This window comes from Amblyomma maculatum, chromosome 11 (assembly GCF_055883805.1).
Source record: "Amblyomma maculatum isolate TAMU_Amacu chromosome 11, ASM5588380v1, whole genome shotgun sequence".
NCBI lineage: Eukaryota > Metazoa > Arthropoda > Arachnida > Ixodida > Ixodidae > Amblyomma > Amblyomma maculatum.
Genome location: NC_139354.1, coordinates 91,260,749 through 91,288,168, shown reverse-complemented (window position 1 = coordinate 91,288,168; position 27,420 = coordinate 91,260,749). Strand labels below are relative to the sequence as shown.

The 27,420-nt window shown below is 48.9% G+C and overlaps 1 long non-coding RNA gene across 1 annotated transcript; it reads left to right on the top strand.

The window, feature by feature from the left end:
* Window positions 1-5,754: 5,754 nt before the first annotated feature.
* LOC146174385 (uncharacterized) lies at window positions 5,755-6,712 on the top strand. The gene is made up of 3 exons (XR_014702115.1): window positions 5,755-5,882; window positions 5,990-6,087; window positions 6,424-6,712. It is a non-coding gene; the product is annotated as an uncharacterized LOC146174385 (long non-coding RNA).
* The last annotated feature ends 20,708 nt before the right edge of the window (window positions 6,713-27,420 follow it).

Genomic DNA, 27,420 nt, shown 5'->3' with positions numbered 1-27,420 from the left:
AGCAGGCATTCGAAAACATATAACTAATACCGGTGATGACAACCTGTGCCGATTCTAAAAACGAAGACGCCTGTGTGCTCCAAAAGCAGGAGACGTCGCCAAGGATTTCATTTTGAGCATGGCCCTTAGACATCATTATAATCAGCCGGACTATACATACTGCAGGGCGAAGGCATTTCCCATATACTCCTCGGTTAATCCGGTTCTGTACTAGCTGTATCCACTTTACCCCAGCAAACTTCTTAACCTCATCAGTCCACCTAACGTTTTCTCTGGCATTCTGAAAATTACAGATAGATAATAAGCTTAACGGCGGAGCTAACGCTAGTAATGTGCTATCGTGCGAGAAGCTACAGTCATCATTCTGTTTTACATCAGCGGAACAAGACACCTAGGGAGTGTCGTAAGCTATAATTTCCTGGTGTGCAAAACAGTTTCGCTATTCGTTTGTTGTCCGCTCGAATCGATCAGGGACAACCACCGTGCAATGCCAATCGGGAACGTTTTTGATGACTTTAAAATCGCTAATAACAAAATGTACGAGCCTACCAAAAGTGTTGTGCGTATTCACTAAACTTTATAGTAAAACGTTAGGGAAGACACAGTGTATTTGTGCTTCAAAATGCCCTTCTCCAAATTATATGTTCGTCCGGTTCGATGATTTTATCTATAAAATGGTTGTCCTGATGTATGAATATACGATGATCTTAGCTGACGAAGCGAAAAAGGAGAAATATTGTGGCAGTGATGGGCATTCACAAAGATACAAATGTGGAATTATATACATGTGCATTAGTAAGCGACACAATTCCGAGACTGAGGGCAACCGATCATTGGTTAGATGCGGACGAAGCCGACGAAGAAGACTTAAAGATACAAGGAGGCATCCTTGACGGCGTACCATAACCACTGAAAACAGACAGATCCAAATATTTTCATTCCCTATAATACCAATATTGGCTCACAAGATAGGAAAGAACAGTATCTGTTCAACTTGCTCTGTAGACATATGACCGCGCTTTAAGGGAAGGGAGGAGGGTTGGAGTGCAGCCGCAAGATAGAAAGGGGTGCCGTAGTGGATGGCTTCAGAATTATTTCGACCACCTGGGTACCTTTACCTTGCACTGCCATTGCATAGCACTTTGGGTTTTGGGAGAAACGAAAGCGCTGTATACTATCTTGGCGGATCATCATCATCATCTTCATCGTCGTCGTCAGCCGTATTATACCCACTATAGTGCGAAGGGTTCTCCGTATTCCTCCAGTTAACCCGCGCCTGTGCTAGCTGCATTCACTGACGCAAGCGAACGTAACCTCATCCGCCCACCTAACTTTCTGCAGCCCCCTGGTAGACTTTTTCCTCCCTTGGAATTCAGTTTGTTACCCTAAGCGAACCTCGGTTATCCTTCCCTCATTGCCCCGCTGGGGTGGCGCAGTGTTCACGGCACTCGACTAATGTTCGTAAGGATGCGGGATCGAATCCAGGCCTCAACGACCGCCTTTAGATGAAGGCGAAAAGCAAGGCTCCCGTGTACTGTGCGATGTCAGTACACGGTAAAGAACCCCAGGTGGTGAATTTTCCATAGTCCTCCACTGCGGCATCTCTCATAGCCTGAGTCGCTTTGGGACATTACACCCACAAACCAAACCAACCAACCTGTCCTAAGTAGACATACTCACCTCCTACTTGCAGTGCCTTGTTACCTAGCGTAAAGTGCTATTTCTTCCCGAAGTGGTTGAACATTACCTTAGTCTAAAGCATATTGATTTTGAAGCCTACTTTTCCGCTTTTCTGTCTAGGTCATCAATCATTCCTTGCCGTTTATCCCCTGAGTTACTAAGCAAGGCAATGTCATCACCAAATCACAGATTACAGAGGTATGAACCATCTACCCACCCAGGTAGCCCATTCAAGTGGCGCAATATTGGAAATTGGTTGCCGGCGTCTGGTCCACCAGTGGCCCGGCGTAGCCAATGCGCTACCAATAATGGTACAGCCGTGTGGTAACATTGACCACTCTTGGACCAGTGATTTACATGTTCCCCCATGATTGGCGTTGATGGGCTATCAATGGACAATAATGACCTTGCGTATAGAATTGCTTGCCAACATTGTGTACATAATGATATATGATGGCCAACTGCCAGTATATATGGCTTGTCGACATTGAATATAGCTTGGCATTTATTGGCCAATATTATCCCGCCAGTCTTAGTGCCTTGCCAACACTGTATGCATCTTCAGTTCCAGTGGCCGATATTGCCCAACGTGTTTTGGCCACTGGCCTACATTGAATATGTCATGGCATGCATTGGTAAATATTGTCCAACCAGTATTGGCGGCTTGTTAACCTCGAATATATCTTGGCATACATTGTTCAATATCCCCATGCCAACCATGACGGCTTCCCAATCTTATGTATAGTTGCAGATATAATGGTCGATGATGGCATACAATGGTAAATATTGTCCTTTCAGTATAGCTGGCTTGCGGACATTAATTATACCTTTGCCTATATTGGCTAATGTTATCCCACCGGTCTTTGAGGCTTCCCAACAACGTATGCTTGTTGATTCCAGTGGGCAATATTGCCCAATAAGCTGTGGGGCATGGCATTGCACCTATCATATCATACATTGGTGAATATTGCAATGCCAGTATTGATTGCTTGTCAGCATCAAATGTATCTTGACATACATTAGTCAATATCCTTCCGCAAGTCGTGTTGGCTCCCTAGCATTTTTTATCTGCAATTACAGTGGTCAATGTTGCCTGACGAATTGAATAGCTTGCCAAAATAACATATACTTTGCATAAGTTAATCAATATTCTCTTGTCATCATTGATGGCCTGTCAACTTAAAATATTTACTGCCATACAATGGTCAATATTTTACTACTAGTTGAGATGGTTTCCCAATATTGTATTCATCATGGGTTAAATAATAGTTAAATTGGTTCACAGGAAGGGAAAGGCGCAGTAACTGTCACACTTGCTCTGTGGACACCCGAACCGCGCCGTAAGGGAAGGGAGGAAGGTGGGAATGAAAGTGGAAAGAGAGAAAGAGGAGCCGTAGTGGAGGGCTACGGAGTAATTTCGACCACCTGGGGATCTTTAACGTGCGCTGACATCGCACAGCACACGGACGCCACTTCGTTTCGCCTCCATCGAAACGCAGCCGCCGAGGCCGGGATTCGATCCCGGGAACTCCGGCACAGTGGTCGGGCGTCTTACCACTGCACCACCCCGGCGGGGCTCATCATGGGTTACAGTGGTCGATATTCTATAGGCAGCCGCAGTGGTTTGCCAACATTGCAGACATCATTGTATTGATTGATTGATATGATCCTGTTAGTATAGCTGGGTTATCTACATTGAATATACTTTGGCTCACAGTGGTCAATGTGCCCCCCCCCCCCCCTAGATTTGGGGACTTTACAACAATGAATACGACTGGGTTATAGTGGTCGATATTGTCCACTGAGTTTTGATGACTGGAAAAACATTGCACATGACATGATGTGTTGGCCGGAATGGGCTTGCAGATATTAATGGTCAATTCTCAACCAGCCCTGATATATTTTTAACGTCACGAACAATACTGTCATGTCCTTTGCGATGGCTTTCAAGTATGTTTTATACATTGTTAACAATAAAGTAATAGTATCAGAGACTATTTATTCAAGAAAAATGGTTTAGGCGGTAGGGGCACGGTTAGTATTGGGTCCTCCCCTATTGGTCCGGTGGCTTAACCCCTGCCGGCGTAAGGCTTCATTTTCTTGACAAACCCATGCCATGAGATAAAGGCAGAGATTTTTAGCCAAAACATTTAGAAAGCCACGTAATGATTGATTGGGAGGCACTACGCATGCAAGCAGGGCATGCTTCGTGCAATGTTGCCGTGGTGTCGGACGCGTGGCTTATGCCATCTACGAAGTGCTTAGAAATGCCCGAGTGTTGCGCTGTTCTTAACTGTGAAGAAATGTAGTACAGAGGTGGAAGGCGCAGTAATTACAGGCCCTACCATTCTTTCTATACGTCTTCAGCGTGATGAGTGAGGCCACTCATACATCAAAATTTTAAGAATACTTCGTCGCCCTCCTCGATAAAATCGCAACAAAACAGACGCATAATTTTTTTAAGCTGACAACGGTCACTGCTTATGTATAGAACCGCATTACGGCAAAGTATACAAGCATATACACTTCTGCAATCTGCAGTAGGCCAGTAAGACATTGCACCTTCAAAATCATGTATACTATAGTCTGTTAGCCCGGCTTAATTTTTTGCGATGCGATTTTACATCCGCATCCTGAAACATTTTGTTCATATCTAGAAATTGACACATAAATGCTTTATTTATCCACCATTTCATTTGCGTGGTGAAAGGAAAGATCAACTTCTGGAGAACAGAGGTCGAAGAGATTGTGCTAGTGAAGGCAAATGCTGTACCGTTTCATCTTGTACGCTAGCTGACTCCTCAACGAGGCACCAGAACCGACTATATTGTGATGCAATTGGTCTTGTAAGCACAGAAGACGGGCTAGCTGAAGCATATTGTGTGTTGTAGTTTACATCAGCCATAAACCTGCATTTGATTCCTATATACCAGCGTGCTCAGCATTTGGTGCTTCAGCGAAGGACAATTGATGAACAAACCTTTTATGCTGTTGACTCAGCATAGCTCATAGACAAGAGGTAGATCCCCCCACATTAAGAAATTAAACGTTATGCTTTGTATACATTCTCTACCTTCGCCTAGTAAAGAAAAATATCTAGCTTTTTCAGATGTTCTGGAAGGAAGTGTATTTAAATTCAATAGCATTGCATGCTGCCCAGCTTTTTACTATAAGCTGTGTACTTGCCGTGGCAGCTGTTAACTAGTTCGGACTTAAAGTTTCCTGGTAAAGACACTAAAGAAAAAATATTGAAGAAGCTTGAAGCATAGAAACTCCACGATTGGAGTCTTGAAATAAGTGTCAAAGAATTTTTTTTTTTTGTTTTGCAGAAAACAAAAAAAAATTATGAATGCGTGCTCACCACTAAAATATTTGTCATAACATTATTGTTGCCTGGTCATGCTACTCTTCAAGGCAATTATTTCTGTCCGAAAGCTGTATAAGTGCGTGTATAACTCTCATAACCTGCCTTCGAATATGTTTGCAAAGTCGGCTTAATATCACGCGCTTAAATGCTTGTTCCTGTGTGGTAGTTTGGGAAGATTCCCCATGCTTTTTAGGATTATTATCAAAACACATTGCAACCAGAGCGAGGGTATTTCGATCTAGAAGTTACGTTAGTTCGCTCTAACAGTTCCGAAAAAACGTACCGTTTTCGGCAAAAGTAACTAGGCTGAATGGCTTCCTTCTCAACCGTGTTTGGAGCCCTTGATCTCTTTCAAAAGGCAAAAAATGGTCTTTACAGATACACATGATGGGCTTTTTTCCAGCACAGGTGATTACTAATTTGGCCTGTCCTGTAAAACGCTCAACTACAGGGCTGAGAAGCAAATCGTGCAGCCTGGTTGCTTTTGGCTAAGACAGTACGTTCTTTATAGCAGTGTTAGACAGGCGCCTGTCTGCGACGCAGCGGCGCCAGCCTTCGCCGTGGCAGCCTACACAATTCTTCGTTCCTACGCCTCAGCAGCGTTCATTTAACCCCGGCGAATTCCAACATATGGTGTCATATGAAACCATGCGGACAGCACTGCCGCGCTTGCAAGACTGGCGCCGGCGCGCCCTCTCTTCGCTCTTCCCTTCCCTCTAGTAGCGCAGGTGCGCGCCTCGCGGGTTGTCTGCTGCCGCTCCGCTCGCACTCGAAGAATATACAGTAGAACGACGACATGCTTCGTCCCGTCTCGCGGAACAGTCTGCAGCTCAGTGTGAGTACCACTGACCCTTTATTTTAAGATATATGCTCGTAACAGAGTAGGTTTTTGGGAGCCTTTGTTGCTTTATTTGCCTCCCATGTGTCTACACTTCCCTGCAGAAAGAAAGACTCGCGATCACTAGGACAGACCTTTGCGTGTCAATTTCCTCTTGTGCTGCTTCGGTTGACGTTGCATGCACGGCTGTGCTCGATGAACGGTAAGATATTCATATTTATACAGTGCGGGAGCATTACCTGGAAATTAATCATCTTGTCAGTCGTTGGCACCTGATAAGATTAACAGAATGTGCTTATTTGCGCTTTATGTAAGAGTAAGAAACGCTTTTGCTTTAACTCTATTGCGCAAAAGAGAAAATATGCATTTTTAATGAATTCCGATTTCAGCACACTGACTTGGACAAACTAAGTTTGTAGCAGTGGCAGATTTTACTGCTCATGAGCAGTTTGGCCAAGCTGTACTAAAAAAAAAAGCAATTCTGCACAATATTGTCTCTTATGTCTCTTATTTGTCTCTTATTTTTTCCCGGTAGCAGATGTTTGTACGAAAGGACGGTGGTGACATGCAAGCTGCTCGAGCATACATAGGCTAGGGCTGCTGAAAGCTGCTGCCCTTATAACCGAGAACAAAAGGCGCATGCTAGAGATGCTGGCTTGGCAGACACCTGAAGCTGCCTTCAATGCGGCGTCTTCCTACAACCTGGGATCTGCCGACACCTTGTCAATGGACCTAACCAGAGGTGAAGTCCTGGAAGTCTGAAAGAATTCTGTCTATAGTTTTTTTTTCTCTATGTCCCACATGCGCACCTAATAAAAATCCATGAAACGAACAATTCTCGCTTTTTATGTGAATGCATGTATATTTTCAGGATGCTGTGTATATATTTTAGCTGCATGTAAAATGCCTGCACAAAACCAAACTGAACCCTGTGTTTGCCGCATGATGGCCTTAGCTGCCTCTGCCCCGTAACACCCATCAAATCAAAAAGTAGTCACAAAAACAACATTAAACAATAATGGGAATTGCCTGTATGCCAATTATACAAAGCCAGTGGAGAAGCTTGGGTGAGCGATGTGGGATAGCGATGTGGGCTATCTGGATAGCAGTTATTAAAAGCCAGTGAGTAACCTTGGTTGTAAGTATTGGATAGTCAGTGCGAGTGGCTTGATGTACGTTACATAGGAGCTAGTGGGTATATTTGGGTGCAAGATATTGAGTAGCCGTTCAGTGAAGCTGCATGCCAATAAATAACCTAGTCTGCCATTGAGGGCCATTGTTGGAAAGTCAGTCTAGTAGATTGGATTACATATTGGCACGGGTAGTGCCCCAAAAAACACCCTTAATGGTCCCAATATTGGGGCGGTTTCCCTCAACATTGAGCTGATGGCGGTCCATTGAAGGCATGATACTTTAGATTATCCGTAACTGCTATAATTCCATGCCCTAACACTTTTTCTAATCAAGAATAGTACTTGAGAGATAGTGTCTTCTTGCCTATAGCACAATTCTTTAGATAAATTGTGTTAGTTTCGTTATGCAGAACTCTGGTTGCTGTCCAGCCAATATATATCTTCCAGTACTTTCACATACGGCTTGTATACACCCTGATTTCGCAAAGCTTGCTAGACCGCCGAGGTTTCTACTGAATCAATGCATTTTTTTCGTAATAAATGAAAATGATCTAAAGGGCTGGTTATATTCCGAGCATGTTTCTATCGCCTGGGTAATGGTATGTCTATGACAGACATTAGAGTACCCTTTCCGAAAACCTACTTGGTCTTTGGCTTTATTGCAGCCTAAGGTTGACTTGATTCTATTAGCGATCACCCCAGTGACTACGTTATGCGTAATAAATAGTAACTGATTGATCTGTAATGTTTTAAGCACTTAGCGTCTTCATTCCCATGAATTAAGGTAATGTTTGTGTTCTTCCATGGTCATGGTACCGTCGATGACGCCAGACATTGCGTATACATAGTTGTCAGTTTGCCTAGCACGATGTTCTCGGTCCCTCAACATATCTGTAGTTAACTGAGCCTCACCAGCTGCTTTCCGCCTTTTCAAACATTCTAAAGCTTTCTTAACCTCGCGCTTCGTCACTGGTGGAACATCTCACTGCTTCTCAACTGCTAATCTCATTATTGTCCTGACTATTTTGGCCGCTGTACAGATCAGGGCTATTAGGGTGATACCTGAACAAAACAAGGTCCATTATAAGATAACAATATTAATTTGCTGACAGAAAAGGCGCTGTATCTGTCACACTCTTTCTGAGGACCCTTGATTGATAGGAAAGGAAAGGCGCGGTAACTGTCTCACTTGACACCTCAACCGCGCCATAAGGGAAGGGAGGAAGGTGGGAGTGAAAGTGGAAAGAGAGAAAGAGGAGCCGTAGTGGACAGCTACAGAGCAATTTCAACCACCAGGGGATCTTTACCGTGCGCGTGCTGCTGGGTGCCTGCCCCAACGATGCTGAGACTGGTACTCCACTGATGGGGCTGGGACAGGTGGGTCACCACCGCTTGCGGCGAGGGCTAGTCTGCCACATAATTTTTATTTGTTGTAGGCCGTCATTGCACCCACCATCGTTTCGGTGGTGGACGACGGCTTTTGTTGTTGCGGCGTGCGTCTTTCTCTCCCTCTTCCTTTTCTTTCTTCTCTATATTCTCTTCTGTCTGCACGAGGCAGCGGAGGTGTGCTGTGTCGATGTCGGCGCACGTTAAAGATCCCCAGGTGGTCGAAATTACTCCGTAGCCCTCCACTACGGCTCCTCTTTCTCTCTTTCCACTTTCTCTTCCATGTTCCTTCCTTCCCTTACGGCGCAGTTGCGGTGTCCACAGAAATCAAGTGAGACAGTTACCGCGCCTTTCCCATCCTATAAACAAATCAGGAAGCAGAGATGGCTCAGCTACAGAGCCAGTAGCAAGCCCCGTGCATTTTCTTTTCCTTCTTCTTATACAGCCACAACAACAACAACGCCGCTTGCGACGGGGGCATGCCTGCCACTGAAGTTTTATTAGTTGTAGGTCGTCATTCCTATACAAGGGCCTGGAGGTATGTTCGGATCAGCCCATATGGGACTGGTCCTTACATGCACTAGGTGGAGGTCCCTAGTTTGGGACCGCAGTGGCGGTTGCCGCCGCCCGGGCGCGCCCGATTAAGGCTTCTTGGGCCTGTAAATCGTGACAGCTGAGCAGGATCGCCTCCCAGTCCTCCCGGCTTGGGTTGGGGATGGGGGGAACATCCGGATTAGAGTGGCAGGCCCACAGCAAGTGATAGATGTCAGAAGACACCGCTCCACAGTGTGGGCAGCTGCCACTAAAGGAGGGGTGAAAATGTTTTAGTGCTGCCGGGCACAGCTATGCATTGGTGAAAAGGCGGAGACGGAGCTGCTCAGCCACCTTTTTGAAGCCTCCACATGGGCAGGGGTAAAGGCGATGACAATTCTGAGAGTACATCGTGATATCTTTGAAGGTGTAGGCTGGAATAAAATCGGGTTCCTGATCAAGCGGGGAGGAAAAAACAGCCCGGTGAGAGAGCGCGCGGGCGGATGTGTCTGCTGCCTCGTTTCCTGCCAACCCCTGATGAGCAGGGGCCCATACCATATAAGGTAATGGAGTGCGGGGTCCGCATCCCGTATGCAAGTTGAGTAGATTTGATAGGCTAGTAAGGGAGTCCAGCTTTGTCTGACGTTCCGACAGCCTCCTCGCGAGTCGGTAATTATGTATTTTGAATCTGAGTGTGAGGCCGCGAGAACAATCGCCACCTCTTCTGCGTGTGTTGTACTGTGGGCTCTGAAGGTGAGACCGTTAAACGTTTTGCTGTTGTGAACTACAGCGGCCGTGTACCATCCCCCATGGTGAGGGCCGGAAGCGTCCACGTAGTATACACATGTTTTGTGGCCATAATGTTGGGCTAGGGCTTCCGCTCGTGCCAGGCGCCGACCATTATGATCTTCGTGTGACATACTGGCTGGAAGAGTCGCACACAGAGGGCGCGTCTCCACAGTTCTGGGATGCGAAACTTGTCTTCCATGAGAGTGTGTGTTCGATACGGAGTCGAGCAAGAAAGTGGCGACCCGACTCCGTTTGCGATAAACGCGTGTACTGATTTGTAAGGTGCGCCTCCCGGAGCTCCCGGAAAGTGTTCACCACCCCAAGGTCCATAAGACGGCTGTTTTGAAGTAGTGATGGGGAGGTCTAGGGCACATTTAATAATTTTGCGATGGAGAGCCTCAAGGACATCCTCCTCTTGTTTCCGTAGGTCGAGATAAGGTGCCGAATAGAGAATCCGACTGGTCACGAAGGCGTTTGCCAGCCGCAAGGCATCTTTACTTCGTAATCCACAGCGTTTGTTTGAAACCTGGCGGACCATGCGGTCCACCTCGTCGCCCACCTTACGGAGTTTGGCCAATGTTGTGTCTGACCGTCTTTGTTTGTGAATGTAAAGTCCGAGCACCCGTATCTCATCAGCTTTGTGTATGGGACCACTGTCTAAAGAAACAGTTATTTGAGTTGTGCACTTTGGCGAGGGGCGGACGTGCACAAATTGCGATTTTTGTGGGGAACACTGAAGCCCACAGCGGCGGGCGTAGCGGTCTACTATCGTCGCCGCTGTTTTCAGGCTGGTTTCAATGTCCCCTATGCTGCCATGCGTGGCCCACAGGGTGATGTCATCGGCATACAGGGCATGCTGCACACAAGAGACACCATCGAGCTGGGCTGGCAGGTGCATCATAACCAAATTGAAGAGCAGCGGGGAGCGTACCGCGCCTTGGCGGATTCCCCGCGTGCTGAGTAGGTAAGGACCATGCTCAATATCTTGGATGCGAATGTAGGATTGACGATCTGTGATAAATTGCTTTATATATTGGAGTGTGTTGAGGCCACAGTCGGTCTGACTTAAGTTAGTGAGTATGATCTCGTGTGTTGCGTTATCAAATGCCCCTTTGAGATCTAAGGCGAGTACTACCCGGTCATTATGTGGCATTCGAGTGGGCCAAGGACTTCCCGATTGAGTTGCAGGAGGACATCTTGAGCGGATCTGTGTGGGCGGAATCCGAACATGGTGTCCGCGATTACATGTTTTTCTTCAAGATATTTAGATAGCCGTTCCCGTACATCGTCTCCATTAGTTTTCCCACACAGGAGGCGAGAGAGATGGGGCGGAGGTTATCTGTGTCTTTTGGTTTGCCTGATTTAGGAATAAAGGTTACCAGAGCCGTTTTCCAGTCGCTTGGTAGGGGGTGTCCCCGCGCCAAATTGCATTGACGTAGTCAAGGAGGAACTAGTATGCCGAGTCGGGCAGGTTCGCCAATAGCTTGATGGTGGCCTTATCCCTTCCCGCGGCAGTATCCCGTTTCATTTTGGCAAGAGCCGCCCGCAGATCATGGAGCTGAAAAAGTTGATCCAGCTCTGTGTTCTCTCTGCCTGCATAAAAGTATGCTGAGCCACGGGGGTTTTGGGCTGTACACATATACTGGTCCTTGAGATTCTGTGCCAGTTGAGTCGTGTTGCCAGAGAAAGCATGCATGACTCTCCGCAAATGTTTCTGTGTTTCGGTACGTGTTTGGTTTGGGTCGATGAGGGCTCGAAAGAGGCGCCATGTGTTGCGGCTGGACATTTGTCGCGCGGCCATGTTACATCTACCACCCAGTTGGAGTCAGCGCGTTGGGCCGCGTACTCAGCCGCTTTCTGGGTGAGCTCGGCAATTCGAGCTTTAAGCTTGCGGTTGTGTTTCTGGCGTCGCCAACAGCGGACGAGGCTGCGACGGGCTTCCCAGAGGTGTAGAAGGTGGTCATCCACGTCCTTGACCGCCTATGAAAGCTGAATCTCTGTTTCATGCGAGCTAAGGTGTGTCAGCAGCTGTTGGGACCCTGCTGAGTAGCCCTGCTCGGAAATGGGTGTGTTATCAAGTGAGTCAAAATTTTGTCCAATCTGGGATACATGCTTGTGTTGTGGAACGTTTGAGTGGGCGTGTGTGTATTGTAATGTTAAGGATGCAGTGGTCACTACCGAGGATTTCGTCGGTGTTGAGCCAGTCTGCCTGTTTTATGTTGCGAGTGAAGGTTAAGTCCGGACAGGTATCCCGTGTCACGGAGATTCCTAACCGTGTTGGGTGGACGGGGTCAGTCTGGAGGGTGAGGCCCAACGTGGACGCAAGTTCCGCCAGCTTACGTCCGCTACTCCTCCTTGTGATACCCCCACAGCTGACTAGGAGCATTAAAGTCCCCCACGATCAGGAGAGGATCGCGACCCGCTACTGTTAGCGCGCGGCTGAAGAGGTCCACGGATGTCACTCGCTTGTGTTTGGGAGAGCAGTACACGTTGAGTACATGCAATGGCGGGTCCCTGCGGCAGAGTGGTAAGATGGTCACCATTACATAGGAATATTCTATTTGGAGATCGAGATCCACTAAGTTGGTTGTGCATGCTTTGTGTACGAGAATACAAGACGCGGGATCCTGTTAGAACGTCGTGTAATTTGAAAGTGTGGCTCCCAGGCCTGGCCCCTGGAGGGCAACCACGGCTGGTAAAGACTCGAAGGTTTCAAAATAGAGGCGGAAATTGGCCTGCTTAGTGCGGTCCTTAAAGCCTCTACAGTCTATTGTGATAATAAAGTAGAGAAGGCCGAATTGGAGGTGGGAGAACGCCTTTAATTAAAGTGTCTAGCCATGAATAAACATTTTTTGGGAGGAGGATGAGAGAGTGGCCGCCCCAGAGCCAGCTACCTGCGGTACCACGGGGGTGGCGACAGGAGCGGGGCAGCTGTCCTCATTGTCTGAATCAATGATCTGACGGTTGAATTTTGCAGGACGGGATACGTCCCTAATGGGCCCCGACCGACGGAGGAGGCGGGGATTGTCCGAGATGTGTTTTGAGACCCCCGCGGGTATGGCAATTATGACCTTGGTGAGGATCTGGTCCATAGCGGTCTCGATCATAGATCGCATTTTGGAGGATAAGCGCTCCTGCATCGCGGAGATCACTGTCACGAGGGCAGGCGACAGCTCCGCGTCGCTCTCCATTGCGTCCGAGTTCTGCGGGCTCAGAGCGGTCGACGCCAATTTTGACTCTAAATTTTGAATTTTGTTGAGCGAAATTTGATTCTGTGCCCGGAGGACGTCAATCTGTTTTTTTTATTCCACATCGAGCGCGGAGATGGTGATTGGAGAAGAGGGGGGTTGGGGAGGAGAGGATACTGTCCCAGCCCAGTTGCTCACCTGTTGTTTTCCGTGTTGGGCGCTGTTGCCCGGGCGCCGGCAACGCCGTCCGTCTTGAGGGCTGGGAAGTGGTGGGTGTCCGTGCCGCTGGGCGGTGGTGGTGGAGGCGCATTCTTCCTCCCGGGCGGCGTTTTGAGGTCGGCGGCGGGAGCACGAGGCGGCTTTCCGCCATTGCCACCTGAAGCTAGATGCTTTGGCTGTTTACCAGGATGCTAGTTTGCTGGGGGCTCACGTCGTTTGGCCTTGGGGCCGGGAACCTTGAGCTGGCGGAATTTTCCTGTGCAGTCGCGGGAGTTGGTAGGGTGGGCTTGCCAACAGAGAGCACAGGACGGAGTGCATTCCTGAGGTGCCTTGACCCCGTCGGCGACAGGCACCGTTTGGCCACACTTTTCATTGTCTGGGTAGGGGCATGTGTCTTCCAGGTGGCCCACAGTGCCGCACCGCACGCAGGCCGGGACAGTTCTCTGGTAGGCACGCACGAGGGTCACTTCAGAACTCTAATGAATAAATCGGGCAACCACTTTGCCCACGAAAGTAAGCGCCGCGACGTTTGAGTTTCCAAGCTTGCGCATATCGGCAAGCTCTTTAGCACGCCACTGGATCTTGTTTTGTAGTGACTCACTGGTCTCGTAGTTGGCCACGGCGATGACCTCCATTATCAGTGAGTTTCAGGTGGCCATATATTGGGAGCCGACCCTTTGGTGAGTCAATTTCGAAATTTCGCAGAAGCTTGTCCGCGACGTGCGGTTGTCGGGTGCCTGCGACAATAAGATTTTGCTCCCAAATGGGGAGCAGGCTGAGTGATGCTGCGGCCTGAGTGCCCAGGTAGGCCGCGAACGCTGCTCCCAGCTCGCCATGCTGGTACACATCCTAGAGAGCGACGGTCACCCGGGGCTTCAGAATGTCTTCGGGGTGAAGCCGCGGAAGCGGCTTTGGTTTCCAAAGGAGTCCGGTCTTACGTGAGGGCCCGCCGTAAAGTGCTGCGGCGCGCGCAGCAGCATCTTGCTGTGTTGAGGAGCCAGCCAACTTGGCGTCCGCCGGAGTTGGCGTTCAACTTGCGGGAGCGGCGTTCGACTAACGAATAGCCTCGCGTTCTCGTTTGGCGCAGAATCTGGGCTATCAGGCGAAGTTGCCGAAATCTTGACCCAGGACAAGGTGCCCGGGTCGTAGCCACGTTGCGGCTGTTGTGAAGCCATCTTGCCGCGGTTTAGCGGCTCCGTTAGGCTTAGCGTCGCCGCCACGATACGCAAGTGCAGATCGGCCAATGAAAGTCTTAAATAGTCCCACCTGTGTGCCTGTGGTTTCCACAGGTATCTGCCAACTTCACGCAGACAGTCGCAGCTGGTTAGATGGGGTTGCGGTCGAAATGTCGTGGCTCCAACCAAAAGTTTGGCGGAGCCGATGAGCTGTGCGTCCTCTCGCTTCGCGCGCTCACAGCGCCCCCTACACAGCCAGTAACAGGCTGCCCCGCCGGGGTGGTGCAGTGGTAAGACGCCCGACTACTGTGCCGGAGTACCCGGTTTCGAACCCGACCTCGGCGGCTGCGTTTCGATGAAGGCGAAACGAAGAGGCGTTCGTGTGCTGTGCGATATCAGCGAACGTTAAAGATCCTCAGGTGGTCGAAATTACTCCGTAGCTCTCCACTACGGCTCATCTTTCTCTCTTTCCCCTTACACTCCCACCCTCTTCCCTTCCCTTACAGCGCGGTTGAGGTGTCCACAAACGCGAATGAGACACTTACCGCGCCTTTCTCTTTCTATAAATTAATAAATCAGTAAGGCCCGTGCATTTCATTTTCCTTCTTCCTACAGCCACAACAACAACGTGCGTGTGCTGTGAGGGCCCCTGAAACAGGGTGTATGGACAAAGAGAAAAACTCACTGCACCATCACACTTGACCGCAACACTGGTGGTACCGCAGTACCTGCGCGCCACCCACCACAGCACCTAGTACCGAGCACGAGGAAGCCTAGACGTAGCCTGCCGCGCTATATGATACTCGGACGTCTGGGCGTGAACAGGTCCCGCGTCATACCCCGGCCGTCGGTCTGTGTCGCCTCAACCGAACTTAGAACACCGTCAGAATCGCCTGCATCAACGTCGAGTCCACGACCGGACTGGACAACAGCAGGACGTTTTTGGACGTGTGCTAGTAGACCTTAGCTAGGTTGTATTCGTGTGATAGTGATTTTTGTGGTCAGAGAAGCCTGCGTGTCTACCTGAGCCTGATCTGGTACCTGCCCAAAGCTTCTGAACAGACCTGGGTCCATAAATGCTATCACAATTTGGCGAGCCTGCCAAGATCCTTGATTTTAGTAGATTCGAGGAATTCATCTGTCAGAGCGAGGGCAGAGTATCGAGGACGGGTTCACGCGCATTGCTATGCTTGAGCGAAGATGGAACTTGAAGGGTCTAGCTACGCTGGGCGCGCAGATGGATTTCTCCGGTACCGAGTGGCGGGATTGGATAGATAAGGAACGCGCAGAGCAAAGAGCCGTGCGCGCTGCTGAAAGGAAACAAAGTAGTATAGCTGCGGAGAGAGAGAAAGAAAATATGGAATTGAGACTCAGACTCCAAGAAAGAGTGAGGAGCAACGCGACAGAAGATATCGAGCCCCTAGTGTCAGCGCCACAAGTTCAGCTTCTCATCCCTCAAAAGCTGCTACCCCTATTCAAAGAGCGACGGCATGACCTGAATGCGTATTTGCAACGGTTTGAGCATGTGGCAGCTGGACAGGAATGGCCTCAGGATACATGGGCTATGGCGGTAGGTATGTGCCTAACTGATGAAGCCTTGACCGTGATAGGCAGGAGGTCGGCCGAAAATGCCTGAACTATCGAAAGGTCAGAAAGGTTCTCCAGCTTTTTGAATTCACAGCCCAGAATACCATGGCAAATTCCGAAAGGCTCGAGCGGAAGATGGCGAGACTGAAAAGCAGGTAGCTGCCAAGCTTTCTGGTTACTCCGACCAATGGATTGAAATGGCGAATGTTCCTAAAATGTTTGAAGACCTGCCAGATCATGTGATAGCTGAGCAGTTCATTCGATGTTACCATCTGAAACTGGAGTTTTTGAAAGAACGGGAGTGCAAGACAATCGACGTAATGGCAGACAGAACTGATTGCTTCCTGGATGCTGTGAATAGTTCTAACATCGGAAAGGAGCCTATTGAAGCACAAATTCAAAGTTAGGGCTCCATAGACCCGCCGAAGAAGACACAATTAAGGTGTATGTTGTGCAATCGTCAAGGGCATCGGACGTCTGATTGTCGCACTTCTACCAGAGAGGCACTAAGGTGCAATTCTTGGTTCTACGAGATATTTATATTCTGCTACTCTGGGTAGTTCATGAGCTGTTATTTCAAGACCCTGATCAGTTTAGCTGTTGAAAATCATCAAACTCAACTTAACTGCGCTAAATTGAAGCCTAGAGCGTCCCCTTGGTCTCCGCAATACTTAACTAGAGTTTGCAATTCTTCCAGAGTCTCAGCTAGCAGCACCGTATCGTCTACATACATCAAAGCGGGTAGGCGCCGCTCTACCGCCTTTTCACCTAATCTATATGACAGGTTAAAACCTAGGTTACTTTCTTGTATTCTCTGTTCCAAGATTATCATATAAAGCATGAACAGCAGCGGTGATAAAGGACAACCTTGTCTTAATCCTTTGCATACCTTGACAGCTTCCGTACTTCTTATCCCTTCCCATGTAATTTCTAATTTGTTATCCCGGTATATTTCCTGTAGGAAGTCTGTTATCTTCTTTTTTATTATGCTCCACAGGAGTTCCCTGTTTACGTTGTCATTTATGTCCAGGAAGGCCAAATATAAATGTCTACTTTCCACTCTAGATATTTTGATGTATTGGGTAAGCACAAACAAGCTATCATCTAAGCTCCTACCGTTTCTAATGCCGTTCTGAAGTTCTCCGAGTATATTATTACTTTCTACCAATGCTTGTACCTTTAATTTTACTGCCTGCATTGCCAACTTGCACATAACAGATGTTATGGTAATCTGCCTGTATGAATTTATGTCCATCCTTTCTACTTTCCCTTTATAAATCAAATTCATTTTCCTGAGCCGTCAGCTGTCTGGAATTTGCCATTTCGTTATGACTGTTTTCAAAGCTTTTAACAATGTTTCCTTACTTCTTGGACCAAGTTCAATAATCAGCTTGATCGAAATTCTATCTCTTCCTGTAGATGAGTTTTTTAATAATATATTTGTCTGCCTTTTTTCAGTTTAGATTGGTCAGTTCTAAGCTGCTTTCTATTCTGCTATCTTGTGTCGCTTCCTGATTTGCGGAGATTACCCTATAGTGGCGGAAAGCAAGACACACCAACCGGCGGCGTTGAAGCGTACTCGTTCCCGCTTGGTCCTCATAGCTGACGGCAGATGGCTGAGGTCACATCTTTGACGTCACCCTAATTTAGTGACAAGAGAGAGGGAGAGAGAGAAGACTTTACACCGACATGGACATCCGGGCAGGGGCTCAGCCAGGGGGAGGATCTCCTTGCCGGCTCTCCTGCGCCGTGGCCGCAGAGAAGGTCTTGGAGCAAACCTCCTCCGCCAGGCGTAGGACGATCTTTTGTTCATCCACATTTGCGCTGCGGATGAAGGACTCCTTGGTAATTTGATGAAGGGGATCAACTTCTCAACCTCCCGGAGAATCGGGGCACTGCAGCTATAGATCAGTCTGACTAAGATGATTTGGACATTTTAGTATTTGATACTTTCAAATTGCGCGGCAATCGCAGTGTCTGTCACGCGCAGAATCCCGCTATAATCCTCACGGCACACAAGCGGAATTATGCGCAGCGATTCCCGGCCTGCGGCGTGGCAATGCGTACATCATCTCCTGGGCCTGGACAGTGCGACAAACGGCATATCGGTACAGGAAGCATTGTGTCCACTAGGTCCGCATACAATTTTTTCGCTTAACATTGCACAAATACTCCATGGAAAAGCGCACATGCAGCAATCTGTACATGAGGACCACTTCTCGCAAGTACCCTCTAACTGTACCACCTACATTGAGACACGAACTGACAAGAAAATTAGGAAGAAGTCGACCGAGCCGAACTTGGATTACTGTTCTGAGGAAGACGTCATTTTGGTTACGAAGGTACATGAAACGCGAGACAACTTGTCGCAAAAATAAATGCGCCAGACCAAGCCCTCCTTTTTGTACGGAAAGAAACAAATGTGTTCGGCTCGTCCTTTCCCAGGTCGACGCCCAAATGAAAATGGCAAAAACACGGTGAAGTTTTTGTATGTTTGTTCTCGAAGCACTGAGCACATTCATCACGTACCAAACTTTTGCAGTAAGGAACAGATTACATATAGTACTCAATAGAGTTAAGAAGATGCCATTATCACCACCAGTCAAATAATTTTTTTTAAAACTCCACACTAGCACATTATCAGTCAAAACATGGATGTACGCTAAAGGCCTGTTCGTCCCTTGGTCAACAAACTGTTTTTTGTGTAACAGACCAGAGACGATAGTACACGTGTTTTTGGATTGTTGGGATGCCATTTTTTTCTGAGATGTGCTTCAGAGAACTTTAAAAAAAAGAGCTACCTCTAGATGCATATGGCATACCATTTTTACCTTTTCCTAACATAGAGGAGTTTCCCCTTGATACAATAATGCTCCTGGGCCTCCACAGCTTGTGGAAAACCAGAATACAGTTTAGCAATGCAGATATACAAGACAATCCTGTGCGAGAACATTTCATACTGTGAAGAACATATGATAATTTGATAAAAGACGAAGAAAGAAAATCACGTTTGGAGAAAGAAGAGGAGAAAAAGGTGGAGGTTAGCTCGAGGAGCGCGAGGCACGAGCAGCGGAGCCGATCGGCTGTCCAAGGAGCTCGGAGCGGTTCGTCTTCTGCCAGGCCTGACCCGGGAATCCTGACCTGGGGCCTGCCGGCCGTATCCTGTCCTGTTCTCCTGTCGTCCACGAAACTCGGAACGGTGGTCGGGCCCGGGAGTGCCACAGCGCCATGTCTTCACTGGCGCGAGCGTTCGGCGCCGTGTTGAGCAAAGGCACGTCGGGGAGGCCTGACGCATCGGCCGTGGAAAGGCAACTCGAGGCCTCTTCCCTCTACTGGGCCCCGTCCGGGGGCTTAGCCTTCCGCTGGGCTTACCGAGGCCCTACTGCATCTACCCTTCAAAACTCTGACTACCCGGAGCGTCTGCACCGGTTTCTCCATCCAACAACTTGGTGACTTTTTGACAATTTGTGTTTTGTCATCGTACCACTTGCTCGGTCTACTCTCGTGCCGTACATGTGTGTACATAAAAGTATTCGTCGTTAAACTGGTCGGCCTGGTCATCCACCTAGATTGCTGTCTCTGAATAAGCCGCAGAACAAGGTGGCCAGAAGATTTAAAGAAAAGAACCTCACAATTTTGACGTCCATGGCAGGACCAGGGCGACCAAGCAGCATTTTCCCGCGGCTAGAGATTGGAGAAAAATGAGTGCACCAGAGTTGCTCGCGGTAGGGGAACGTATAGGTTTGCAGGGAGTCGAGCTGCGCGAGTGGGTAGAGAAAGAATTGCAAAAGGCAAGGGAAGACAAAGCCGCAGAACGCGGAGAGAGAGCTGCAGAGCGTGAAGCGGCGAAGCAGCGCTTGTAGCAAGAAAACCAGAATTTGCAGCTACGAGTACGACTTGCGGAACTGGGAGAAAACGCCCCTAGTTCTGGAAGCGCTGAGCACGGCACCGTACCAGCTCCGTCTTTCCCAATTAGTCCTCATGGATTGATTCCACTGTTTAATGAGGAAAGGGACGATTTGGACGCGTATTTGAAGCGTTTTGAACATGTCGCCATTGGCCAGGGCTGGCTGAAAGAGAAGTGGGCCACGGCTTTGAGTCTGTGCCTCGGCGGAGAAGCTCTCAGAGTCTTTGAATGGCTCTCTCCTGAGGACTCAGTCAATTATGATGTAGCGAAACTTGCCTTACTTCGGAGGTTTCGGTTCACGGCTGAGGGCTACAGAGAGGTTTCGTGGAAGCAAGCCGCAAGATGGTGAGATAGCTTCCCAGTACACCACAAGGCTGTTGTTTTTTTACCGCTGGGTTGAGATTCGAGGACAAGGCCGCACGTTTGAAGTGGTTCGGGACATGATAGTGGTTGAGCAGTTTTTAAACAGCTGTCACAATCGTTTAGGTCTCTTCTTGCGAGAACGTGATTGTAATACGGTTCGCAGGTTCGAACCCGACCGCGGCGGCTGCGTTTCGATGGAGGCGAAACGAAGAGGCATCGTGTGCTGTGCGATGTCAGCGCACGTTAAAGATCCCCAGGTGGTCGAAATTACTCCGTAGCCCTCCACTACGGCTCCTCTTTCACTCTGTCCACTTTCATTCCCATCTTCCTCCCTTCCCTTATGGCGTGGATCGGGTGTCCACAGAGCAAGTGTGACAGTTACTGCGCCTTTCCCTTCCTGTGAACTAATTTATTATTTAACGAGATTGCTGAGGCCGCCAATAACTTTCTTGAGGCTCAGCGACAAAATAACCTCACGATTTTTAAAGATAGAGCTGAGCAGAATTCTGCGAAACCGCAGGACGCAGCCCCAAACCCAACGACTAGAATTCGATGCTTCATCTGTGAAGAGATCGGACATAGGTCGGCGGACTGCCGTACAAAACCGAAGCCCCCATATTGCACATTATGTCGCAAATCTGGGCATGAAACCCAGTTGTATCGATTCGGAAATTCAAATGACCGGGAGACGTCTGCTTGCTGCACGTCCCCTCGAGATTCCCGCCCTGGTCAACAGCTGGGAACAACATGCCTAGAAGTTCGAAGGGACGATTCGGCTCTTAGTCCATCTCAGAGTATTAACAACATGCCAGTGGAGCATGGAGAAGTGTTCGGACAAGCAGTGTCGGTGCTGCGCGACACTGGTTCTAATAGCATCGTGGTGCGTCAGGCTTTGGTGCCCGAGGCTGCATATACCGGTGAGCGAGCATCTTTACGTTTAGCGGATGGTTCTGACATCGAAGCGCCTGAGGCGGAGGTTATTATCAAGTCGCCATACTTCACACGCAAAGCTATTGCTAGGTGCCTGCCGACGCCATTATATGACGTAATTATCGGCAACGTTGCGGGTGCAAGCGTCGCATTCGCCGACGCTCCAACAGTCTTGACGGGCCAGAGAAGCATACCTGCCAGTGATGATGGGTCCAGTGCTTCTTTCCAGGTTCTGGCGGCGAAAGTTTCAGGGTCTGGTTTCGATGCCACTCAAACCGTACTCCACTTATTCCAGTCTGTTTTTCGCAAGAAGCAAGAAGAGGACGCCAGCTTAGACGTGTGTCGTCGCAAGCTTAAGAAAACCTATCACGGAAAAGGGCAGACGGCCTGCACCTTCCATCTAAGTGACGGCATTTTGTACCGGAGCTATCAACCTTGTCCAGGAAAAACGATTGAACAAGCGGTCGTTCCAAATGTTTTGCGCCCTCAGGTCCTCGTGCAGGCACATGGGAGGGCACTTGTCGGCCACCAGAGTGTCAGAAAAACTACCGCAAGAGTGCTTGGTGACTTTTACTGGCCAGGGGTGCAAGCTGGCATTAAGCGGTTTGTGAGGTCGTGCGATGCATGTCGGAGGACTATCCCGAAAGGAAACCTCAGGAACGCTCCATTAGGACGCATGTCCATTAACACAAAAAGCTACGAAGAGCGCCAGCCAGTGAAGAGCTGGCGCTGTGGCACTCCCGGGCCCGACCACCGTTCCGAGTTTCGTGGACGACAGGAGAACAGGACAGGATATGGCCGGCAGGCCCCAGGTCTGGATCCCCGGGTCAGGCCTGGCAGAAGACGAACCGCTCCGAGCTCCTTGGACAGCCGATCGGCTCCGCTGCTCGCCTGTTCTCCCCTGCTCGTGCCTCGCGCTCCTCGAGCCAACCTCCACCTTTTTCTCCTCTTCTTTCTCCAAACCTGATTTTCTTTCTTCGTCTTTTCTCAAATTATCATATGTTCTTCACACATGCACAGTGTTGTGCGGTTCAGGGAAGTGCATATGACACTCCGCGAGCAGCCACAATGGATTTATGTGCTTGACAGTTAGGTAAAACTGAAAACGTTTTAACCCGCTGTGTCGCGCGAAAGTGTGCTGGCACGTTTTATTGTTCATCGTCTTGTTTTGAATGTCAAAGTCGGCAATAAAGAAACAAAAAGCGGCGTGGCAATGCGGTAAGCGCTAGGTTGGAAATCCAAGCAATGGGGGTTCGAATCGCGGTATGATACTTTTTTTATGAGACTTCGCACACCTCTTAAGCGTTGCTAGGCAATGCCGGCCGCTGGGATGAGGGGGCAGCGGATTTGGCCTTGGCTGTGACGTCACGGCATACTCGAAGCTCGGCTCTGACCCATGTAGTGAAGCTTTTCGCTTCAAACGCCTGCGGCTCTTCTAGTGACGTCACTCGACGAGTTCGCGCTTGCGCAACTGTGCTTAAAAATGATCACACGCACGCCAGATCCAGTCTTGACAATCCTAGTGAAGCTGCTCGCTTCAAAACTTCATTTTGTGGAGCAGCGAAATATTCCAAGGGTTAGCCAGGCTCCTGGGCACGGGTGGTTGCCGGTAGGCCGTGCCTGACGGCGACCGCTTCAGCCCAGTTGAACAGCCTCCTTTGTGCGTTGTCCGCAAGGTCCCATTTGGCCGGTAGATGAAACATTAGGCACATGAGCATACGTTCGAAAGTAGCTCTTGGGGCCCAGAAAAGGGAACATTCTGATTTATGAGTAGACGGGGAGAACAGTGCTAGGAGTGCTGGGGAGGGCAAGGTGCGGGCTTAAAGGTGTCGCCACGTTATTTCTTGTGGTTTCGTAGGGAAGGGTGTGGTGGAGGGTTGTGAAGTCTTTCATAGCGCTAGTGTAGTGTAATGTCGTCGTAAGTGATGAGCCGACCTCTGGCGCTGCCTAGGTGCTCGGTATCTGTTGCTTGGTCGACGTATGCTCGAGCAGCAGAATTGGTCGCTTCGTTACCAGGGTTTCCCGTATGGGCTGCTACCCAGAAAATTTCTAAAGGTCGGGGTGGTTTAAAGTTGGTAACTAGGATTTTGTGAGAGGCAGTATGTATCCTCGAGAAATTTTTGTAAGGCAGGTTCATAATCACTGGGGATAAGGTTAGCAGTGTAAGAAACCATCGCGATGGTTACAGCGCATTCTTCCGCTTCTACGTATGTAGGTTGAGCGGTGCGGATATTCTGTTGCATCCACGTAAACCTTGCCGGGTTAGTTCGCATGTGCTCTGTGTAGGGCACGTGCTCTCTCCTACTGCCTGCCATCTGGCCTGGTTATGAAGGGAGGGCTTGTTTTTAGGAAATGGGTGAACAATAAGGAGACCGCGGACTATCCTTGTAACAGGAAATGTTTGTACTGCAGGGGAAACTAACAGCCTAATTTGGAGAGAGGAGAAAATATTTGGTTTGGTTTGGTTTGTAGGGTTTGACTTCCCAAAGCGACTGAGGCTATGAGAGACGCCATAGTGGAGGACTCCGGACCTTTCGACCACCTGGGGATCTTTAACGTGCGCTGACATCGCACAGCACACGGACGCCTCTTCGTGTAGCCTCTATCGAAACGCAGCCGCCGAGCTCGGGTTCGAGCCCGGGTATTCCGGACTGTAGTCGGGCGTCTTACCACTGCACCACCCCGGCGGGGCAGAGGAGAGAATGTGCCAGCCGACTACTTACGGTAGTTCACAGGTTAACAGGAAAGGAAAACCGCAGTAACTGTCCCTGTGAACACATGAACAGCACCGTAGGGAAGGGATGAAGGTGGGATTGAAAGTGTAGAGAAAGGAGAGCCGGTAGTGGAGGGCTACGGAGTAATTTCGACCACTTGTGGATCTTCGCCGTGGACACCACTTCGTTTCGCCTCCATCGAAACGGAGCCGCCGTGGTGGGGTTCAAACCCGAGAACTCCAATTTCAAATCAGGTACAAATCAGGCATTTGCAGCGGTGCCACACCCCTGAAACGTTCTTCATAATTCCTCTTACACTCATCCAAGCGGAGTGACAGGCAGAGCTGGCCCACACCAGCCCACACAATTCCGTCAACCAATTAAAGTTTACTCTCTCCCTCTGTCTACAGTGACAATGACACTATAGGCGCGGTTCAGGTGTCCACAGAAAACGAGTGAGACAGTTACCGCGCCTTTCCCTTCCAGTGAACCAATTAATTATTACACCCACTAGGCGAAACAAAGAGGCGTCCGTGTGCTGTGCGATGTCAGCGCACGTTAAAGATCCCCAGGTGGTCGAAATTACTCCGTAGCCCTCCACTACGGCTCTTTTTTCTCTTTCCACTTTCACTCCCACCTTCATCCCTTCCCTTACGGCGCGGTTGCGGTCTCCACAGAAAACAAGTGAGACAGTTACCGCGCCTTTCCCTTCCTATAAATAAATCAGTTACACCCACTAGGACGCTTGATCAAATCCTGGCTTCGGCGGCCGCTTTTCGATGGAGGCGAAAGCAAGGCGCCCGCATGCTGTGCTATGTCAGTGCACGTAAAGAACCCCAGGTGTTCGAAATTTCCGGAGTCCTCCACTACGACGTCTCTCATAGCGTTAGTTGCTTTGGGACGTTAAACGCCACAAACCAACAAAACCAACTATCACACCCGCCTTCCTCCCTTCCCTACAGCGCTGGTCAGGTGACATATACTGAGCCTCCGGTTTCCTGTAGACGAACTATAAGACGTATTTATTTGTAGCAGGATTCCGCGAGTGACAGATACTGAGTCTTTGCTTTCCTGTAGACAAATTATAGAATGCTGTTCAACTGTAATGCATTCAATAAAATTCTGGTGGTGGGATTGCGACTCTAGGAAGAAGGAAAAGAAACTGCACAGGTCTGCTACTTGCTCTGTAGCTGAGCCACCTCGACTACGCACAGAAGAGAAAATAGATATTAAAAAGAAGAGGAAGAGAAAGATGTGCGTAGCAACAGCGGCCATTCACACCGGAACAGTGGCGGGTGCAATGAGGGCCTACAACAGATAAAAATTCGGTAACCAGATTCGACCTACTACAGATAAAAAAACCTACCACCTCCAGCCCCGTAGGGCCGGGAGTAGCCCGCCCTCCCCATACGCTTGTACAACAAGGATCGCGCTGTACCATCACATCTCATGATCTCAGAAGACGATTCATGCGTATACGAAGCTGACACCACCCGAGCTTCCGATTCAGGCGCCTATGCGCCCTTTCGTTTGCCGCTTCCTCGAACCCCGCACCACACAGCAAGCAGAAGCAGACCCATACGTCTGTAGGAGACGGTAGTACAGCAGCGAACAGCGGCGTTTCATTTGATGTACGGCTCAGTGTTTCGTAAGCACATGATACCATCACATTTAAGGTCCTGGCGAAAAAATCAGGCCAGTCGTGTCTTTCCTCATGTTACTCTGCATAACGAGTTGACAGGGGATCAAGAAGGCTTGCAATCTCGGCAACGTACCTCTGAGTCAATATCACCTAATCTGGCAATGCCCCGATTCTCCGGGAGCTAAAGAAACTGACCCCTTGATCAAATTACTTGGGAGTTCTACATCCGCAGCACAAATGTGGATGAACCAAATATCGTCTTACGCCTGGTGGAGGAGACACTCCACCAAGGCCTTCTCTGCGGCGACGGCGCACGACAGCCGGCAAGGAGACCTTCCCCCTGGCTGAGCCCCAGCCCCGATGTCCATGTAGGTGTAAATAAAGTCTTCTCACTCACTCATTCGTAAACACATGTACCGCGCCGTAAAGGAAGGGAGGTAGGTGGGAAGAAGATGAGAGGGAGAAAGATATACCGTACTGGACGGCTACGATCCATCGTTATAATGACTTTCGCCTCATCGCAATTTAATGGTCCAAAGTGCCCTTTAGAAGTTTTGCAACGGATGGTGTTTCAATATGATGGGGATGTTGTGGTGTGCAGGGGTACTTTTAATATATAAAGGGAATTGCGCTTTACAAGCTGCGATGAAAGAAAACAATTAGGGCAAGTTTTCAGCAAAAAATAAGTCAGAACCGTACAGCGAATCGGTTCCTCCGTTTTATTCTAATTCGGGTTCGGTTCTGAGATTGATTGGTTGGTAATTAACAATGGGGACATTGAGGTGTTGCTTCGGAGTCGCCTCGCGGGCCTGCTCGACGGCCCAGAGTTGGTCACCACGGTTTGGACTGCGCGAGGGAGGGGTCCACCGCGGCGGGAGTGTTCCGGAGTTAGCACCGTGCGGGCTTTTATTACAGTCCCAGAGCATGCGAGTTAAAGTAGCTATTACACTGTTGCAAACCTTGCATATATTTGTCCGGTAAGTGCCGGGGTAGAGCCTGTGGTACTGTTCCAGGTTCGGTACGCGAGCGTCTGCAGTTGTCTGAGGGCCACCGCGTGCGCCCTGTCCAGCTTGGCGCTGGGGGGAGGGAGATGGGGAAAATTCGGACTCGGTTCTGTTCTGCTTCAACACCCTGGCTGTCCAAAGTCGAAAAGCGGATACAAAGAATCAATAAAGAATATCTCGCATGCGTTTGCACTCTAGTTATTTCTGCATGAGCATAGCGGGCATTGGTTTAACACCACAGGCACTGAACACTGCATTTTCACACCCAGTTGGAGCCCACAGAGACCACATCGCCACAAAACCCAACCAATGCGTGATACTTTAAATACCCAAGACTAGCTTTATCAGCCCTAGCTTCAAGACTAGCCTAGCTTTTCAGAGCTTAAGAGTTGCGCTGCCTCACGAACAATTCTTTGGGTGATACTGAACTGATAGACAACGCGATCTCTTTCTTACCTTTTAAGGTTTTCAGTCGGCAGACACTACTGCAATATAAGGAAAATTTCTTCCGCGCCATTACATTATTTTTTGAGGGTGTGTAGAACATCCATCTAGTGAGTAATTGATCGCCTATTTACATTCGGCATTTGGAGAATATACAAAAAAGAGGACTATTAAGTTTCGCCTTAAAGGTACACGCTAAGAATCGTGAATCGTTTCACGCACACAAGGATGCTGTTTTCCACTTTCTGGTATTGATATGCTATTTTAATTAAAGCAACTTATCTACCGACACTTATAATCAGCAAACAATGTTTTCATTCGGAGCAGTTTGTTAGCTTTTAACTCAAGTTTCAGAACATTTATTATTTAAAATATATATTGACTTGTTCCACAACCACCTTCTAAATTAGCATCATCATGCATTGGCTTTTCATTTGGAGCATTTCGAGACTTTGGAAACTCCTTTCTTCAATTTTTTATTTTTTTATTAATCACTTACCTACACTGATCTCATTAACTCATC